This window comes from Rosa rugosa, chromosome 6 (assembly GCF_958449725.1).
Source record: "Rosa rugosa chromosome 6, drRosRugo1.1, whole genome shotgun sequence".
Taxonomy (NCBI): domain Eukaryota; kingdom Viridiplantae; phylum Streptophyta; class Magnoliopsida; order Rosales; family Rosaceae; genus Rosa; species Rosa rugosa.
Genome location: NC_084825.1, coordinates 22,219,683 through 22,241,857, shown reverse-complemented (window position 1 = coordinate 22,241,857; position 22,175 = coordinate 22,219,683). Strand labels below are relative to the sequence as shown.

Genomic DNA, 22,175 nt, shown 5'->3' with positions numbered 1-22,175 from the left:
AAATAGAGTAAATACAAAGGCTAAACCATTAACACTATACGAATTATGGCACGGAAGAAAACCATAGTTTGTTGGGCAAACGATGATAGCTCTGTGTATCAATAGATAAGTCACTAGCCGCCAGGATGGATTCCCAAAACGAAATTCAATTTTTTCTTTTAAATTTAACATATGGAGTCACCATCATTATATCATGATTATATGGAAGTCACAGGTCAGTTTGTTGGACTCACAGTTTAACTCACTCATATTTGATAGCTTGAGTTTCTTAGGTCTTTGTCACGCTTTTAGTATCCAAGTCGTTCCCATTAAGAATGCTTTCTATAACCAGTAGTGTCCACTGACCCAATTCACATCATTCACAGTGGTGTGGTAAGACCACTTTTGTTGTAGTGAGAAAAGAACCAGGTTCTAGATTTGCGCTCCTGTTCAGGTTATCGTCATTACGGTCCAGCTCGGATCAAGTTTTGATTGGCTACCCACAGCGCAAATGAGCCTACTCAAATTTGGTCGTTCCGTTTAACACCTCCTTTACTTGCGATTGATTGGAAGGATTTTTGTAGAAATTTTCCCGACAAATCTGAAATATTATTCCGGAATAGGAATATATAATTTTCAAATTATAATTTTTCTAAAATTTTGAGTTGGATAAAACAAATTAAAGAAAATAGAAAAAAAAATGATGAGGCCAAATTTAAGTAGGAAAAGGATAGTCACATCTTTTGAACGGGAATGAAGCACTCGACAGCCACTTTCTCATCTGCCAATCTGCCATGTCCAATATTCTAACTGCTTTTTGCATTTTTAATCAGTAGAGATGATTTTGTTAATCCATCACTAGAATTCGTCCCTAAAGACCACTTTTGGTGTAGTAATTTTATGGCCTGGATTTTCAGGTAAACTCTTGAATAATGCAAAACAACTTAATTTGTATGGCCAAACAGAGGTCTTAATTGGGAACTTTAATTACAGTGGGTGGAGCTATAATATTGACTCAAGTCAAAGTCCCTTCTCTGAGTTTAACATGGGCCATGGAGCAACAACCTCAGTCATCAACAATCACATAGTCACTCAGACGACAAGGACCTTTTTAAGGTTGCTTTATTCATGTCAGCAGCAATTGTCTCTCCTGGTCTGTTTTCATTGTTTTGCAAGTAAGAATTCCCTAGCTAGCGGTTCAATTCTCATGATTTTACTCATAGTGAAAAGTAATTTTCTGAAGGTGAATTTCGATATACACAGACATACATTAAAATCATACCCTTGTCAGCTCTCCCTCGCAGCTCAGATATGTTTCTGGGGTACGGTGGAAGCAACAGTTCTAGCCCTTGACCCTTGTAATGGAATGGAGAAACAGTGCAGCATGGTCTATACACTGAAATATCAAACTCGTAACAGCTGTTTGCGGGGTATTCAGGATATGTTTTCTCCTATTATACTCGGCCAAAAAAAAAAAATCAGAATATATAGGATTGAAAATTTATTTTTAATTTGATGCACGGAATGCTCTCAGGGTTGCTTCTTGTGTTTTCTATTCTGCTTTTCATCCCTTAGGCACTGTAATGGTTGCAATTTTGGGCTTTATTGTTTTAGCAGGCAAATGTACCTTTGGAGGTATATATGCAGATTCCTAGTGCATTTAGGAATGAAATTTCAGAATCGCTAGGGACTGACAAAACTAACTATTGATGCTTGCAGTCTTACTGGAGCCATCATCATCATTGTTGGCCTATATATGGTTTAATGGGGAAAAACCAAGGATCAACCTCCATCTCAATCAGAAGGACAAAGAGAAAATGGAGATGATCTACCAGAAATAGGGTACGATAGATTCAGATAATCTTGTTGCTGGTATATTTTCATCGATGCAAATAGTGTGGCCTACATATAACAGCTTAAAATTTGAGCTCCTTTAGTTCTTTGTAGTGCCAGGTTGACTTGAGAATATTTGGTATGGCATGCCTGCTTTGAATTTGTAAGGACCTCATGGCCAGTTCTGCTTGGAATTTGAATTTTCAATGTGGAAAAAATTCCCTGCATGCCAAAACCATAGACAAGCCTCTAATTATGTACATATTTCCAGGAAGAAATCAAAAGTAATGTGTCCAGTCCTGGTGATCATAATATAGGCCTAAAATATAACGCCAAAAGAGAATATAGGCCAAAATTGGAATCATTGATATTTGAAGGTCTTTGCCTGCACTTTTCAACAAGCAATAACCACAGATTTTCAGGCCAATTGACTTATTCGGTATGCACTAATTCTTCTCAAGTCACCAAAGTTACCAAACAACAGTTCTTGACTAATATATGCCTCAAGTTCTTACTGATTTTACTATGCGGTCTGCTTTAATGAATTTTTACGGCACCATGTAAAGATCCATAAATTAATATCCTGTAACAGAGTATAAAATGTCCAAAATCCAATGTAGAGTTTTTCATTTATTAAGCTGCATAATATTCAGAAGCCAAAAAACATCCAGCAGGCCAAATTCATGTTTGTATTGAACAGATCACTCCAAAAGTCACCCAACTAGAACTGGAAATTGCTTAATTATATACCTTTGCAGCCTACTATCTGATTCCAGTTGAGGTCATTTTTCTATAGTTAAGCAATCCAGATTTCTTTAGGCACAATCACATGAAAAATGCTCAAGCAGCTAGAAGAATGGTGGTCTAATCTTACGTCTAATTGTACGTTAATACTTTAAAGCTAGCTGATGAGTACTTAAAACAGACCAATGGTGATCCTTGCTACTCAAAAATCAAAATAACAAGAAAAAGAAAAGAAAAGAGGAAAAGGAAAACGACGACTAAAAGCTGACATGCATGGCAGAATTTGCATGGATCAGCCTATTCATGAAGTGGCAAGAAATAACTCGTAAGTAGGCCAGATTTCTTTAGGCACAATCACATGCAAAATTCTCTAACAGCTAAAACAATCTAGTCCTAATTTTACTTAACATAGTTAATACTTTAATCTAGCTGATGAATATTTAATCAGAACAACGGTGATCATTTCACTTCAAAATAAGAAGGAAAAAGAAAAAAGACTAACAAACTGGTTTGCCAGAGTTTTGAAGGATCAACAGTATGCTTGAAGTGACATGGAATCTCTTAACATTGTTGATCAACTATTAATCTTTGTGTTAGTGGTGCTACTTCATCGATCATGCAGCACTGTGATGGAGGAGACTGATCCTTTGCTTTTCCCCAGAGAATGAGATGCGGACCAATGATGATTAAAGCTGCTCCGATAACACTACGAACAAGAGTGAAAGAGACTAGTCAATCAACTGTCATGCATATATAGGCATGGATTAATTGAATTAACCAGAGAGAAATAAATACATGTGAGCCTACCTCCCAATGTACAGTTGTTCTGCTAAAACAAAGGAACCCAGGATTGCAACCTACTGTGGCCAAGGGATGAAAAGCCGAGTGAAAAGCAGGTCCCTTTTCCTTCACTACCATTCCCATCACATAATAAGCAACACCAGATTGCACTGCCTGCAGTATGAAATATTAATACAAAGTTCATTAAACTGGATTGCAGTGTTAATTCCAATTATGTAATTACTTGGGACGGCCAAGAGATCTAAGGCGCCAGACTCGTTTTGGGCCCTCTAGCAAGGGCGTCGCCCTAAATCCAGTTATTATAGTACAAATGTTTACCGATTTAACATACAGTTGAAACTTTTTGGATTACCTACCCCATAAAATGCTGCTACAAGTTCGATGTTGAATTGTATGGACCAGACTCCACTATGTCCCCTTTCAACTACAAAAGCCAGTATTGCGCCTTCCACCATACCCCAAAAGCATGTCATTGCTGTGAGAGTGACAAGGGTAGGATCTTAAGGTAATCGCCTGTGTAGACAAATTGCAAACTCACCATCATAAATAATAATTATTTCACTTTTTTTTTTCCTTGCTGTAATCAAATTTAAATCATTAGAAGGTTAGGACCATTTCCGAATAAGTAGTACAAGTACAATGAAGTGATTTGAGAGACCAATACTTGCAAAATGACAAACGAAGACCAGCAGAAACAAGCTCCTGTGATAAATAGAGCTCCTTTTACAAGGTCTGTCTGACCCAAATAGCATTGCGCAGATTGATGAGGATCTATTTGTTCTTCATTGGCCCATGGTAGACACAAAGAGGGACCTTTAAACTACAGTCAAGACTTGCTCCCTGACTGTGATGAACGTCCCCATCACCTTTGCTATGCTGTGCAGTTTCTTAAGGCTAACCTTCTCAAACCTACAAGTCAATGCATTGTCAATGTACTGTCTGTAAATCAGTGTGTGACCAAGGACATGAGTGTGTATTATTATGAGTTATACCTAAAAATCCAGGCTAGACAAAATGCAAAAGCAGGCAGCATATTCAACATTGCAGAAGTGAACGTTGCACTCGAATTCTTCATTCCCATGTAGTAGAGGTTCTGGTCAAGCACAGGACTGCAATGCATGAACAGATAATCATAATACACCATAAGTTGAACAAATGAATTAGAATATCCTATTTGGATTCTTACTTAATTGAAAAGGCTCAGCAACATTATCTTTGCAGTAATGGACCAAGTCATCGATCGGAGGTCTTGAATTCCTCTCCAAAATAAATGCAAATGGAGCTAGAACAATAGTGGCAATGGCCATTCGGTACATGATGAATGTGTAAGGACTCATTCCCTTCTTTAAAGCAAACACAGAGATTATCGAAAGCCCATCATACCTGAGTTGCACCAAAATCACTGCTAACACAAGCTTTGCCCGGCGGATCAACACCATAAACATTTTTACTGCTTCTATTTATTGTTGTCAAGCCCTTGCAGCCTTGGCCTAGCCAAACTTGATTCATATAGAAGAGGGGGAAAGAGGATATTAGTAGCTATATGCCTAAACACAGCTGGAAATTATGAGGTTTCATTCAATTAGGAATTGATCTCATAAGATATCGACGAAAGTGGTAATGAGACAATTGGGACAATTACTTACTTCTATATGCTTTGTACATGGGGTTTTTCGGTTATATGCATCCACCAATTCAACTGCTTCAAAACCAAACTAGGAAAAGCTAGCCCATAAATCAGTATGCAATTAATAACGTCTCTTACAGTCATTTCCTGTCAAGATTATTCTGGAAGCTCAAGATTGTTTATTGTGGCATTAATGTCTCTTAAAGCCATTTCCTGTCAAGATTATTCTGGAAGCTCAGGGTGTTTATTGTGGGGGGTCAATGACCACAAATCATTTAATTCTAATGTTGTATCAATCGAACGGTACATATTAGTGGTTCATATTGCAGCAAGCTAGTTCACATCCCCAACTTGTTACCAACTGAAGGATTAGGAACCACGAATACTGAACAAATGTGATACAGCATTAGATCCTTGCTAATCCTTCTTCCCAAAAAAGAGAGAAAATCGAGTTGAACAACTGACATGGTAGTCTGCCTCAAATTTTAATTGCAACCAAAACAACCCACCAAAAGCCCCTATTCACCAATAATTCTCGACTTAGGCTTAGTCCAAAAAAATATGTATGAATAAGGTCATTAGCAAACCATTTTTACTGACCTAGTTAGACTATCCACTCCAGGGTATTTCCGAGCACAAAGTTAAAGCTTCATGAATTAGATGTTTTACAATGGATCACTAAACTGTCCAAATCCAAGCTAGATTTAATTTAAAAACTGATAGCCAAATATCTGTAATCATCCAAAAGTTCAAAATCCAAATATACCCAAATTCCAGTCTATAATTTACTATAAACGCTGCTATCCATGGATCAAATCTCAACCTACCTCAAAACATTAATAGGATCAGGAAGATTATCATTTCAAGATGGTATAGCAATTTCATTTCCATAGATATGCTGAAATTCACGGCTTGCAGCTTGGAATGATGCTGAGAAAGTAAACATCAAAATTTTTTACAGATCAGTAGAAGTACGTTGCGGATACTATATTTCATGTTTACATAGACAGGTCACTAAAAAATCATCTAAAATTCTGCATCACCTTTCTAGATGCGGAAGTTCTTCTGATTAATCTGAGACCCTGTCACATTTTGGATGGCATCAAAGAGCATATCCTGAGGAGTGTTCTTCAGCTCTTGAACTACTGCATAGATGGTCTTGACATTCTCAAAGTAGATGTGATTATTGGGATGTTTGGTCTTGGCACCAGCGTAAACAAGCTTACCTCCCGTGACTAGGAAGAATACTTCACAGGAATACCATCAAACATACTAGTTGACAACAAACTTTTGACATTCGAAGGAAAGTTGTTTGGAGGAGCTTTCTTAGTCTTTGGCTCTTATACTTTGGGAATATTAACAGTTTTGGAATCAACTTTCACGGCATCATCTACACGCGCATCCATCATCGACTCAACAGGATGATCAGAATCTCTCACACCAGATTCTTCCGATGCATGAGCTGTTGTGTTCTGATTCCAGGTCAACAAACCACAGCTACTGATGATCCCGCTAGAAGGGTTTGTCTCAGATTCATCATGGAAACCACCAAAAGATATGGTATTGCTCTCATTCTTATTGTAATTGTGACTCATAGGAGGACCCATTGGTAAAATATTCAAATCAGCCTTGTCATAGGTCAGACCCATTGATATAGTGTTATCAGCATGCTTATCACAGGTCGGAGCCACTGAGATCAAATTCTCATCTCCTCTACCATATATTGGACCCATAGAAATGAAATTCTCATGCACTTTGTTGTAGGAGTTACCCATATAAATATAGGGAGTAAGCAGTAATTAATCCTAATAAAAAATAAAATAAAAATTCTGGGCATTCGCTTTCGACGCCTTGCGACGTGCCTTTTGCGCCTTAGGCACCTTGACTAACGCCTTTGGCACTTGGTCGCCCCGGTAGCAAAACACATTCAATTTGATCAGCGCCTCACGCCTTATGCCTCAAGGCTCGCCTCAGACGCGCCTTTTAAATCATTGATAACTAATTGGTTTTGTTTTATTCTATTAAAATTTTCTTGTCTTTTTGTGATTAGATTCATGGCATCTGTTCGTGGATTCATCTTAGTCCTAATGTTGGTGCTCATCAACTTTGCTAACAATTTCATGATGATTGTTTCGAGACACTAGCTTCATGTTGAATTGGCTAATTTGGGTAGAACGGCTAGGGGATGATGATGATGGGAGTTCCGGTTGACGGTTGGCAATGGTTGAGGGTGATTTTTATGTGGTCTACTTGAATGCAACTGTTGTTGCTCGTTTTTCATCTAGTCAATGACACTTGTACAGTTCCGCCTTTTGTGTAGCAGTTACAGATTCCCTTCAACAAAAATTGTGGAAGTTTCGCGCTTTGTTTCAGACCATAGTGGAGGGCTTTGATCACAGTTTATTGCTAAGGAATTGTTTTGCAATTTACTCCCAGTGGAAGGTTTTAATGAGGCCACCTTTAGAATAGGTTTGACAAGAAGTGAAGATATTTTTCCACTTCCTTTTGATTGGTTTATAAGTTTGTTTTTGCTATTGTTGCAGGCAGCCATCCTGGTTAGTAGGTAACTGCTTATGTCCTGACTTTCGCCCTATATTGCGTGTACTTATATTCATCTATTTTTTTTAATCAAAGGCATTTTATAAGATAAGCTGCTCAATTGAGCTTATTACAATCATGGTGGAGAACATCAAGTAAGCACGCTGGTGCTTGATACAACCAAACAGAAGCATGACTTGCTTCAAAACCTAGTGCAGCAAGTCGGTGCGCAACCCCATTGCAGCTTCGAGGAGTATGAATTAATTGAATTCCTTCGAGTTGGTGCCAGACCTGTTTTATATCATCAATGAGACCTCCATTAGCTAAGCAGCTGTGATCTGGACTCTGAATCTCTGTAATAGCTTCTGCACAATCACTTTGAAGAACCACATTTTTCTGCTGAAGGGAAAGTAGCAGATCCAGCCCTTCACGTATTGCTAACATTTCACACTGTTTTGGAGAAGTAGTATAAGGGATGGGACGTGCAAAGGCTGCTATAAATCGTCCTTGGCAGTCTCTAAGCACTCCCCCTATGCGACCGTGGTGTTGATCAGGAAGGAAAGCCGCGTCAACATTCAACGTAAGGCTTCCTTGTGCAGCAGGTCTCCATGCTTTCTGCTGCAACTTACTTGCTCTGTTGGGAATGGCATGGACCGCATGGAACTCTTCTAACCATGTAAAACTGCTCAACATCAAATCTTACGCTGTTTGTGTTTTATTTTGCCACAATGTACTGTTTCTGTTCCTCCAAACTCCATGGATAATCATTAGCAATTTAGCAAACAAATCCGGTTGTAACTGTACAGCCCTTTCTAACATCCACTCCTTGAAATTAATAGATGGAAGAAGAGTACTCTGCAAGTTAAAAGGAGGAGCACATAAGATGGCTTTGGTCATAGGGCACTTACAAAATAAGTGTGATGTGTCCTCCACTCTGTGCTTACATAGTACGCATGTCACCTCCCCTTGATACCCCTTGAGGAGTAACCTTTCTCTGGTTGGTAGTAAATTATGGCATGCCCTCCAAATGCATACTTGGACTTTGCCAGGAATTTTTGCTCTCCATATTTTTTTCCAAAGCACTTCAAATGGGTCACCATTTGACGTAGAGGTCAAGACATTCTGTAGCACTTGTTCACGAGCTATCCAATAAGCAGATTTTACAGAGTAAAAGCCTTTTTTCTCCAAGCTCTAGATAAGTCTATCTTGACATGTTCTTCGACTCAATGGTATACATAATACCTTGGCAGCAATATGTGGTGGGAAGATAGAGTGAACCAATGCGGGGATCCATTCTCGTGTGTCCTCATTGATGAGATCTGAGACAAGTTCGAACTCAGAATTGGCTGGCCTATGTAGGATGGTTGGTGTGGATATTGGCAGCCACCTATCCATCCATAAACGGACTTGCTTACCATCACCAATTTTCCACTGTACACCTGCTTTTAGAATATGTCTGGCATTTAAAATACTCCGCCAAGAAAAGGATGGAGTGTCACGCCCCGAATTTTGAATAACAAATTCAAATCCGAAACATGAATTAAACAACTTAAACAAATAAACGTTCTGAATTTTTTTTTTCTCAGAAACAACCTCGCCACTCACGCTCAAATTCAAAACTCGCAGACCTCGAGTTAATTATTACAACTCACTCGTACAAAGTAAATTGTAAAGCTCTAATGAGCATAACAAACCTCACAACTGAAAATCAGAGTATTACAAAGCAGCTACTCTACACGGTTCGATCACCTTCCTGAATTCTCCAGTCCTGTAGGATTATCCGCTACACCGTTTGAATAGTGTACCGGGATTGCAACAACACAAAACCCGGTAAGCTTTTGACAGCCAGTATGAGTAAAAGAAAGAATGGTTGATTTATTATAACACAGTACTTTTAACTCAAGTAACAACCAACAATTTCAACATCCACAAAGAAAACCACAATCTCGATAATCGATCACCAAAATCATTAACTCCAAATCATTTGAAATCACACACAAAGAAATCAAATGAATCACTCATCTCTACTCTTAACAAGATGTCTTTATCCCCACAATACGGAATAATATTTCTCAACTTTCTACAAGTCTCATCCATCACTGCACTTCCCAATTAAACTAATAAGAACATTAATCATGCATAGAAAATTAATTCAGGAAATAACCAACACGCATAAAATCAGAAGTCATAGTAATCCCTGCATATAATTTAGTTCAGGAGATTACATTAAAAACAAACAATAAAATGAAAACGAGAAATAAACGGGAAATCGAACCATAGAAATGATCAAGGAAATAAATAGAGATAATAAACAATATAACCGAAAAAGAAGAAAAGAGAAAAAGAATAGAAATTTAAACAAAAGAATTAACAAGGAAATTAATTAAAAACATCATCAAATCACACTAATAAATCCATCCAAAACTCAACACCTTTTACCAAAAGGACTCTTACAAGTCACATCGTGACAAAATCATAGGAAATGTTAACCTAACAAATCATTATGAAAATCCGGTCCAACCTGGACACGTTGGCAGACAGACTAGAGCTCTAACTGATCGAAATCACTAACCGGGCCAAAGGCGTAATTACGATATATTGCCTGAGGATGCAACCTGCAAACCCCGGATCTTTAGGCCAACCTGACCCTTAGATCAAAACATTTAAGCGAGTCGCACTGGACCCAAAATGTTAAAACAAATCAAACGGAGAAATCACAACCTGTGACTCTCAAATCCTCAGACCACCGGTCGTCAGATTAAAACATTTAAAATGGTCATACCGGACCTGAAAATGTTTCCCAACCCAAAAGGAGAAATCACAACCTGCAACTCCCCAAATCCTCAAACACTTTTCAAAACAATAGAAATACCATTTCCCACGACATATTGTTTCCCGAAAAGTCATACCCAAAAACAATATATGAACTCACTCACAAATATTGTTTGCATCACAACAATTCTACCAATACATATATGTTTCCGACATATGTAAATATTCAATTCAATAATCCACATACCACAATGCCACACCATCCATATATATATTCCACATAAATATATATATACGTAATTATCCGCTCAGGGATAATCACTAATACCAACTATAGTCCACACAATAAAATCGTGAAATTCATTTTTATAGTTTAAATACATTTTACTTACCTATGGACCGTAGATGATCAAGCCCATATGATTTAAAACAAATATTTATTTCATAAATATTTTCACACAATTACGACAAAATAAAGTAATTAAATTTATTCGGTTCGTAATATGAACCACGTGAGGTTTACTCACCTCGATATTCCCGCTGCGTCTTCAATTCAACACAATACACACCGAAACCGCTCACCCAAGGGAGACCGTCAATCACCTAATCAAACATGACCTTAACTTAGCCAACAACTCAAAAACATACTCAAACGACAATCCAACGGTCAGATTCTAATTTAATGATGATCCAACGGTCGGATCGAAATTATACGATGATCCAACGGTCAGATCCTCACGGATCGCCCTCAGGATCATCCTCCAAAATTATCACGAAGATCCAACGGTCGGATCTTCCTGAATCGTCCTTACAAACATCTCCACAAAATTATACGAAAATCTGACGGTCGGATTCTCACGAATCGCTTTCCGAATCACCATTTCTCAATTATACGAAGATCCAACGGTCGGATCTTCGCCCGTGACCACACAAAGTCATCGGGACAGTCATACGATCAACATATTAAAATTTGAAGCAAAACCGACGGTCAGATCTTCGCAGATCGTAAACCGAAAGTAATGCATAAAAACCGAAACCCTAGCATGCATCAACTTTCTCCAAAATGACCTTATAATATATCCAAACGACTGTATCGATGCGTAGATGAATAAACTGAAAACAAAACACCAAAATATGGCTGGACGCGCCACCACGCGCCGCCACAAGCTACTGGTCAACCGGTGGTCAACGGCGGCAGTCAACGCCGGGTCAACCACCTCCGATGCAAAAGTCGTCAACTACAAACTTCTTCAAAATAAAAGGGTGATCAACTTTCATACCTGGAGCTAAGTCTGGTTCGGCCTAGATCGTCCTAGATCATGCTTGGAAGTTGGATTAATCTAGGCCGTCTGATCAGATTTCCAGATTGAATCAGGGACGTCGAATTTTCAATTCGTGATCCTTCACTCTACACTCAAAATCGTCGTGCAAGGAGGATATGAGGATGATCAGGGGGAGGAGGAGATCACGAAAATAGGAAGGATCGGCCGAGGAGACGCCGGAAAACTGGTTCTCCGGTCGGGTCGGTTTCGCACGGCTGGGCTCCTTCGATCCAGCTTTGGCGACGACGGCGGGGCAAGCGGAGGGCACCAGGCAGCTGGGCGGCTTGCGGCGATCATAGTGAGTGCCGGGTCGTGGCCGGAGAACGCCGGAGGAGAGAGATGGGGCCGGGTCGGGTCAGCAGGTCGGCCGGCCTGGGAAGGGTTTTCGAGCGAGAGAGAGAGAGAACCGGGGGCTGTTCCGCAAAAAACCAATTTTTCTGTCCTTAATGACAGAATTTGGATTTTTTTGACTATTTATAGAAAAATCTCAATTTTCAAATATTCATAACGTATTCATACGAACTCCGAATATTGCGTTCCACATATGCACAAGATCGTATCGACAAGCTCTACAACTTTCATGAAGGAAGTTTTCCCAAATTTTGAACGTATAAAAAGTCAACTTTCGCGAGCCCCTAAATAACGTTCGTTTTCGAAAATTAATCGTTCGAACTAATTCCACAACTTCTCCGAGCCTCGTACTCGCTCCCACTATCGTGAAATCATTTCTAAAAAATCCACGGAATTTAATTTGGATTTTTCGGGGTATTACATGGAGCCTCTCCCATATCAGCATTCCAAAATGATGACTGTGGAAAATATCTCGCTTTATACAAACGAGCAATTAGAGACTGAGGATTTGAAATAATTCTCCAACCTTGCTTTGCAAGCATAGCTAGATTATATGCATAAATATTTTTGAAGCCCATACCTCCCTCTTGTTTTGTCAAACATAGCCTTTCCCAGCTCCTCCAATGAATTTTTTTCTTGTCTCCTGTATCCCCCCAGAAGAAGGATGCACATAATTGATGAATATCATCACACAACCCTTTGGGTAGAAGATAGCAGTTCATCGCATATAAAGGCATGGTTTGTGCCACAGCCTTGATTAGAATCTCCTTTCCTGCACAGCTTAGAATTTTGGCCTTCCAATTAACCAATTTTTTGGTAAGTCTTTCTTTGATATATTCAAAGATAGCAGTTTTGGATTTGCCCACATGAAGTGGTAGACCGAGGTACCTGTCATGCTCATCAACACGCTGCACATCAAGGATGGAGGCCAACAAATCTTGTTGTTCCATTGGAACATTTTTGCTAAACACCACACTACTCTTTTGATAATTAATCTTTTGGCCAGACGCTTGCTCATATACATTGAGGATGGTTCGAAAGTTGTGACATTCTGCTACATTTGCACTTCCAAACGAGAGACTATCATCCGCAAAAAATAAGTGATGAAGTGTTGGGGCTTGAGGACACATAGTAAGCCCTTGAATCACATTATCATGCACAGCACTGGTAATCAAAGCAGACAAGCCTTCAGCACATAAAATAAACAGATAGGGTGATAAGGGATCACCTTGTCTAATACCACGAGTAGGCATGATTCTGGATGTAGGCTCTCCCTGAATAAGAATAGCGTAGCTGACGCTAGTAACACAAGTCATTACCATATTGATCCATTGGGTGCAGAAGCCCAATTTTGTCAACATTGCATGTATGAAAGGCCATTCTAATCGATCATAAGCTTTACTGATATCCAGCTTTAAAGAGAAGAAACTGGTTTGTTGGTGCCTTAGTTTGTGCATGAAGTGTGCAGCCTCTGTTGCAACTAAAGTATTATCTGAGATCAGTCTACCAGGCACATATGCGCTCTGTAGTGGCGAGATGATGTCAGGCAAACTCTGTTTTAATCTATTTGCAATAACCTTGGAGATAATCCGACATATAACATTACACAGGGCAATGGGTCTAAAATGAGCTGCTTCCTTGGGATCTTTGATTTTTGGAATAAGGCATAAGTACGTGAAGTTGGACTGTTGCCAAAACTCACCCTTCTCCAGCGAGTTACGAACTGCATTACAAACATCCAAACTAACCATATCCCAATACTTTTGGTAAAAGAAAGGAGACATACCATCCGGCCCCGGGCTTTTTGAAGGATGCATTTGGAAAAGAGCTTTTTTAATCTCCTCGTCAGAGTAGGGTTGCATAAGAGATTCATTCATGGCTGCAGTCACTTTTGAAGGTGTTGCTGCTATGACAGTTTGGATAGCCTCGGTATTGGAACTTTCAGAGTTGAAAATGCCTTGAAAATAGGTTAAGAGCAACCTTTTGATGTCAGCAGGCTCAGAACTCCATTCACCGGACTCATTAGTGAGTCCTTTTATTGTATTCTTGCTTCTTCGATTGCTAGCTCTTCGGTGGAAGTAGGCTGAATTCCGATCACCCTCTTTTAGCCAAGTAGCACGAGAACGTTGTCTCCAATACTTCTCTTGCTGAGTCAAGAGTTGGCTTTGTCTCACATGTAAAGACCTTTGTTCCTCATACTGCTCTGGTGAGTACGGGGCTTTCATAATGTCTGTAAGCTTTTCTTGAATCACCTTTAGCTCCACTTTCTGTTTATCAAATTCTCTGACGTGCCAATCCATTAATTCCTGGCCAGTAGCCCGGATCTTAGCATCCAGTTGTTGCAAAGCATTGCCTGTTACCGGTTGAGCCCAGTGTCGCTGAATAATGCGTTTACAATCTGAGTTTCCATGCCACGACTCTTCAAAACGAAAAAGTCTGGCCTTCCTCCTGCGTCGGATCTGATCCGAGTTTACTTCTATAAGAAGGGGACAATGATCAGAATCTGAAGGATCAAGGGTAATCACCCTACTATAAGGGAACCAATCACGCCATCGAACAGTTTGAAAACCTCTGTCTAGACGCTCCTTTGTGAACTTATTACTCCATGTGTATCTGCTGCCTACATACCCAAGATCGATAAAACCACAGCTCGTCATTGTACTTCTGAACTGTGTCATTGGTGCTTGAGCCCTAGGAGGGCCTCCCGATTTGTCTGCCTGTATCATAATTTCATTAAAATCCCCAGCGATTAGCCATGGTAAATTACACGTTTCATTGGCTAGGGTTTTGATGAGAGACCAGGTTCGATAACGATCACCCCTGACCGCGTAACCATATATTCCAGTAAATCTCCACTTCTTTGTTTCGTCAGGTTTGCCAAGTACAACATCAATGTGGTTCGCTGATTTGGATCTTAGTTCTGCATGAATTTCATCACTCCATATAAGTGCCAGGCCTTGCGACTCACGTTGTTGCGGAAAGCATATATTATCCTTGAAACCAAGGCTGCTTGTGAGTTGATCAATAAGCTCTTGTTTAGCGAGAGTTTCTGAAAGGAATATCAGAGCTGGCTTGCGAGCCTGCACTATATTGAGTAAGGCACGCTGGGTTTCATTGTTGACTATACCTCTACAGTTCCAGACGATGATCTTTCCCTGTAGCATATCAGAATGGTTGGAACGCTCCGATGACGAAGCTTTAGGGCGCCGCTGCAAGGAGAGAGGCGCTTAGGGTTTATTTTATGCTCAATGGATAAATGTACTTATATTCATCTATATTATCCCTTGAACTGAATATATGTTCATTAATTCTAAAAAAAAAAAAATTATCTTATCTTGTTTAAAAATATACCTAAAAAAGATGGTGTTCGTTAATTAAGTTAAATTTTAACTATAAATAATCATTATTTTTTAGGGTGGTGCTATTCGCACACCCATTTTCTCTATTCACACACCCCCTATATTTTTTTCATTATTTTAATACAATTCTTTTTTTACAAATTACCCTAACTACTCTCTCTTGTAATTATGTTTATTTTTCTTTTTTCTATTTGACAAGTCAATTATGAATTAAACATCATTATACAATAAACCAATTTTTCTCGTGAATATCATTGCTGATTAGAAAGAAAAAAAAACCGATGGCCAGGACGAAGTGCAATCTGTCAAATGTTCTGCAATTAGTGTGGCAAAGTTTAGGGTTCAGATGAAAAATCACGATGTAACTGGGTTTGGAGATTTAGGTATGTCATCATGACTGCTATGCAAAACTGAAGAAAGATATAAGCAGATCACCTAAACTAAAGGAGATCCAAAACCTCTCACATTTGATTAAGCAAAGTTGATTCAAGATACTATTCCCAATGACATAAAGCATTTTGTAGAGTGATAATATGACTAAAGTCAAAATGAAATCAAAGCGTCAATAATTTCAAAATTATCAATCAACTCAAGTCAAAACCATGATTAGCAAGCAAGTCATACAAAAATCAAACTAAGACGAACAAAACGCACAAATTTAAAGCTCCTAGTCCACCAAATCGCTGAGAAATTGATCTTTTTAGCTGAGAGCGATGGATTGAAATACACCAAATAATTTGAGTTAGAATCTTACGAGGAATTATGGATTAAAAGGGGCTCGAATGATCACTAAACTCATATTTTTCTTCCATGTCTCCATTGCAAATCAGATGTAAATTTTTTTTCAAAGATGGGTCTAAAGTTGCTTGTTCTACCAATAATTGAACTTCAAAGCATCACATTAGAGAGATAGAATGACTATGCTAGAGAAGTTTTTGATGGAAAAGAAAAGAGAAAATAGTAAAGAGTTTTGAAGTTCTCTGTGTCTGCAGGAAAATAAGGGTTTAGGATTTGAGGATGATTGACTTGCCAAATAGAAAAAAGAAAAAAAGAAAAAACAGAATTTTTAGGGAGGGTAGTTAGTGTAATTTGTAAAAAATAAATAAATTAAAGTAATAGATAAATAGAAGGGATGTGTGAATAGAGAAAATGGGTGTGCGAATAGCACCACCCATTTTTTATTGCTAAAAAATAACTATTAAATATCTTTAGTCATTAATTGCATTTTCAACTAAATAAAGATAATTGATTACTGTTGTAAATATTATATATATGTTGCTGTAAATACTTATTAGTTACGTCCTTATGATGTAAATTCTACCCCTATATAAATGGGTCTAATGAGAATGAAACACACACTTCTACCTCCTCCTATATTCTGTTTCTCTCTTCTATCTCTCTCTTATTCTCTAGTTTATAACAATTACATGTTATATTTATATATGTTGGTTATTGTTGGTTATTATATTCTCTCCTTTCGGTTTGGAAATAAGTGATGAAAATTTCATATGAAATAGGAAAATTGTTTGAGTTGGTATTAGTAATTAAACTCTTAAGGCATTCAACAACATTCATTTCAGATTTTTGAGACCTATAAGTAAATATTTCAAAGTTATTGTTGATGGTGCTTTGGTTGATTAGGGTATTCCAGTCTTGTTAAGGAGGCAGAAATGGCTCATTCCAAAAGAACTTGAGGGGCTGTTTGAGATTGCTTTTCGAGGGTCATAAGCACTTTCAAATTCATAAAGAAAATTAGTTATAAATATAAAAAAATGTAAAATGTATCTCAGGAAGTTTTAGAAGCAGTATAAAGTGGATTTGAGAAGCACATATCAAGTGTTTACTCGTTTAAAAGTGCTTTTACCACATTTGAAAAACACTTTGAAGCCTTCCAGAAGCAATCTCAAAGCTTCTCATTTGAATTTTCATTGTTGGTTTCCGGTGCGTTGCCAAAATTTTTGACTAGCTGGTTGCACAAAGCTGCTATATTCATACTGCTTCACACTAACAAGACTGCTGCTTCTGAAGTTTCAATCAGACCTTGTGATAGAGGTCTGATACCAAAATGTTAAGAATCAAAAACCCTTATCTAGAATAAGCAAGAGTTGGAAGAATGATCTTATTCAGTTGATAAACAATTTGGTCGGCTACATTAATTTTGTTAAGTGGGTAACCTGTTAACCATTTCAATAGGTTTGCACTACAGTAATTTATTAAAAATAAAAAAAATAAGGGTATGACATGCATCAAGGTATCCTAGACAACCCCTTTATCATGTTCAGCAGCGTCAACACTCTCGTGGGTATGTGGGTTGCAGGGATGCCGGATCTTGGTGGTGCGGGTCGATGAGCCATAGGTCGTGGTGCGCGGTACGGGGAGTGGCGTTGTCATGGTGGCCTAGTTGGGTGGAGTGGATATACGCAAATCCTTGGCGTGATGGAGATGCCGACTGGGCTTGGACCAGGCCATTCTGGCTGGGTTTGGGTTGGCTTTCTTTGGGCTGTTCCTTTAGGGCTCCTATTTGTTTAGTTTTTTACTTTCTTACTATTTCCTATTGTTTTTAGGTAGCTAGGCACTCTGTTATGCAGCTATGAGTTTTATCTTTGGGCTTGCTTATTTACTATGTTATTTCATAGTGGGTAGGCTTGCTTAAATAAGTGAGCATGGGAACCGTCAAATGATTGGACCTAATTAATCTATATATCGCTATGATACTACCACAAACTTTTTATCTACCTCATGTCAGTAGAGGAAGGATATGTAATGATCCTTTCTGGCTTGAGTTAATGATATATCGATATGATATGTATTCGAAAAAAAATGATACTTCATGAAATATTAAGAAAATATTATATATCTATTATTTTATCCTAAGGTGTGAAATAAAAGTTACAAGCAATGATTCTCCCTCGCACTTTTTACTATTCTTTTTTGGAAGTTATCTTTCTTTCTTTTTTTATCTGAATGAGAAACTCCTAAACTTGAAATTGCTACATGCATGAGCAGGGATGTAGCCAGGAATTCAATAGATTTTGAGACTAAATTTTAGAAGAAAGATTAATGGAGAATGTTGTAACTAAAGAAAAAAAGAGAGAACAAAATGTGGAAAGAGCAAAGAAAAACATACAGGATTTGCCTTTAAGAGAAGAAATTTTTAAAAAACACTAATACAAAAAACTAACAGAAAAGTTGTAACAAAAGAAGGGAAAAAAGAGAGAGAGAGGAGAAAATGCGGAAACAGACCAAAAAAAAAAAAAGGAACTCAAGAAAAGAAAATTATGCAAAAAAGGGAGAAAGATATAGGTTAATAACAAAAAGCACAACCTAGGAGACTCGAACTCATGCAGAACTTTAGAAAGAGTTAAAGAGCTTGTCACTAAGCCAACTAAACCAAACTCAAAAACTTAATTAAGTAGCACACCTATACTGTCTAAAAGATTAGAAAAATTTTGGGTTGGGCTACGTCCCTGTGCATGAGTCTAGTATGGGTCACTTGAATTTCTTCACTGTCATGTGTGATTCGCTCGTAATCTCAACAATTTGATATATTTTAATTAACAACAAGTGTGTGCATTTGGATAAAAAAAGTTTCTTCATATGGAGAGTCATATGCTTATGTCTCAAAATACCTAACTTTTTTGTGCAACCTGCTTCACCTTCCCACTAACTGGTTTTAAATTGTTGAAATTTCTGCATAGTTTGATAACCTAAAGTTGTTCGTAGCAGTTTTATGTTAATTTTTAATAGAATTTGGATTAATTGAATAGAATCCACCGTTGTAAAATGAAGGATAAATTTCAGTTTAGTACCCTGTGGTTTGGGGGTAACATCATGTCAATCCCTGCTCTTTCAATTTGATCAGCAACACCCATGTGCTTTCAATTTCAATCAGCCGTGCCCAAATTTTACTGTTCCGTCCAATTTGAATGTTAACTTTGACTGGATTGACAAAGTAAAATTTGGACGGAACAGTAAAATTTGGGCACGGCTGATTGAAATTGAAAGCACAGAGATGTTGCTAATCAAATTAAAAGAGCAGGGACTGACATGATCTTACCCCCAAACCACAGGGTACTAAATTGAAATTAATCCTAAAATGAAATTGAAGCTGTCTGCTAGCTCTTAACTGGTGTTGGTCTCTTACTCTCTTAGGCTAATTGCCAAATATGCGAATCGTATTGGTTACCAAAATGTTGCTATTTCGGTGGTCATAAAAGGAATTTTTGTTGGTACAAAAAAGTTATCAGAGTAATCATTGTTAGCTTGTGGTCTCATTATTTGTTGGTCACTAGGTTGCTGAAATTTTCAATGCAGTCGAGATTGTAAGTTAAATAATTATTGTCACATAAATGGACTTTTTTTTTCAGATATCTCTAAATCATTGTTATCCAATAGTTCATATATGACTACCGAAATGCATGATGTCCTATTTTTCATTCGATATATCAATATGGAAATGTACGTTGCTAAGGATCTAAACCAAAAGTTCACAAAGAGATGCTACAGTTGTTTGATTTTTTGCATCTAGGTACAGTCTTTTTTTTTTTTTTTTTGGTTTTGTTCTGTCAGAGCCGTCTCAAACTTTTCGGAGGCCCTGTGCGAAAGTTCAAAATGAGGCCCTCAAAGCTTCAATCTTATATGAAATTTATACTTGAACAAACTCACAATATAAAATCAAATAATCAACAAGGGATGATCAATATCATTAGATGAGCCTACAAAAGAGGCTAAATATTCAATACAAACGTAAAGTTTGCAACAAAAATTAATCACAAAAAGATGCTTGATCTGACCCTCAAAATAACACATTCTAGCAGTGTTGATTGATATTCATTTGAAAATCCATCTCCTTGCCTTCTTCCCTGCAAACTGATCAATTAGCTTATCACAATTGATTTTTCCAAGATATTCATTCTCAATCGAAATCAAAGCAACTCCATTTAGCCTTTCTTGTGACATAGTTGATCGCAAATAAGACTTCAATAACTTTAACTTGGAAAAACTCCTCTCAGCTGAAGCAACAGTAACAGGCACAGTTAACAATATTCGATATGCAAGTCTAACAACAGGGCATGTATTCCTTTCATGTAAGAAATTCAATATATCACTAGCTGTCATCTTCTGTTTGGGTAATATCTCCCTTAAGAGTTTTAGCTCTCTAAACATGTCTTCCCCATCAACATCTGAACTCTCTCCATATCTCAAAACAATCTCAAGATGAATACAAGCAGCTTTCAAATCATTATCATTCAAGGAATTCAAAGTTTCAGAAGTGAATAAAAATCCAAAGATATCATCATAACATTGGTATTGTTCAAACCTTCTATTTAATGACCCCTTAGCTTGATCTATAATATATAAGAAATAATGTAGTCTAAAAGATTCCTCACTTGAAGATGTTGGAGATGGCTCACTGCCGCTTTCATCAAAAAATCTTTTTCTTTGAATTTGACGCTTTTCCGGAAAAACAGGATCAACATCTAATGCAGCAGCAATTTCTTTAGCAGTAATTATTGCATATGTGAAGCCAGTTTCTCTAAACTTATCAAGCCAAGCAATTAGACCTTTTACTTCAGCTATAGCAACACTAATTTGCATATCATGAGACTGCAGCACTTTGCTAACCCTATTAAAAGCAAACAAAATTTCATACCAAATCACCATGCTTAGCAAAAACTCAAAGTCTCCCAGATCATTAGTTGCTATTGACTTTGCACCACTTTTAATTTTGGGATCCTTGTCAATTTCTGCCAATTGAAGTAATGCTTCTCTTATTTGAACGGCGTTGAATCGTAGAGGCTTAACACTTTCAATACGACTCTCCCAACGCGTAGTGGATAATGATTTGAGAGTGAATCCTTTTAGGTTGTCCTTCAAAACCTGCCATCGCTTTGTAGAACCTGCAAACAAGGTATAAAGACGTTGTAATATTCCAAAAAAATCCACTGCTTTCCCACAAGAATTTGCCACATCACAAAGAGTTAAGTTTAAACAATGACAACCACACGGAGTGTATAATGCCCTAGGATTGATATCTAACAATTTTTTTTGCACCCCTTGGTATTTGCCTTTCATATTTGACCCGTTGTCATATCCTTGTCCCCTCACATTGTTAATATCAAGATCCCATGATTGTACCACAGCCTGCAACTCTTCAAATAGTCCCTGACCAGAAGTGTCATGTACATTTAAAAACTCCACAAAGAACTCTTCAATTTGTATTGGACTCTTTGAAACATTCACACATCAAAGTATCAATGACATCTGCTCTTGGTGACTAATATCTGGTGTGCAATCAAGAATAACAGAGAGATATTCAGCATCTTTAATTTTTTTTATGATTTCAGCTTTGAGTTCAATAGCTATCATATGCAGCAACTCATTCTGAATATTATGACCAAGATAGTCTGAGACTCTGAGTTTGTTCACTGCTTGACTTCTCCAATTTTCTCAATTCCAGAATCCCACAAAATTGCTAGAAAGGCCTACTGGCCTACACCTTTGCAATCTGGAAACCAAATCAAACCATTAGGATTTACGAATAACGCATCAAAGAATCATTACGGGGCCGAGTAGATAACGCAGCAAACATTGGTTCAATCATACCTGAGACGGCACCGTTCGTCTTCATCTCAACCTTTCCGGAGAATTTGAACTTCAGCAGAAATGAGAAATCAAAAGAGTAAAGTTCTTCACCGGAATCACCGCCAGATTCTTCATTTCTTCACTTGATTAATTTTCCTTTACAAAACCCACATCTTCTTCTCACTCTTTCAGGCTTTTAAACCCAAACCCAAATTGTCCGAGTCGACTGGCTCAGTGGCTCGTCGTCCTCCCAAAGATCGTCGA

The 22,175-nt window shown here is 37.9% G+C and overlaps 1 long non-coding RNA gene and 2 pseudogenes across 2 annotated transcripts; all 3 read right to left on the bottom strand.

Annotated features, from left to right (window-relative positions):
* Positions 1-2,680: 2,680 nt before the first annotated feature.
* On the bottom strand, positions 2,681-4,826 carry LOC133713834 (uncharacterized). Of its 2 annotated transcripts, XR_009848265.1 has the most exons (6): positions 4,544-4,826; positions 4,350-4,466; positions 4,022-4,266; positions 3,714-3,870; positions 3,364-3,510; positions 2,681-3,262 (listed from the first exon to the last, which is right to left on the bottom strand). It is a non-coding gene; the product is annotated as an uncharacterized LOC133713834 (long non-coding RNA). The 2 variants fall into 2 exon arrangements; XR_009848264.1 differs by having other exon boundaries at positions 4,350-4,826.
* Positions 4,827-5,846: 1,020 nt separating this feature from the next.
* Positions 5,847-6,762, bottom strand: LOC133716393 (uncharacterized; annotated as a pseudogene).
* A 13,233-nt stretch (positions 6,763-19,995) lies between these two features.
* LOC133716392 (uncharacterized) lies at positions 19,996-21,957 on the bottom strand (annotated as a pseudogene).
* Positions 21,958-22,175: the final 218 nt, after the last annotated feature.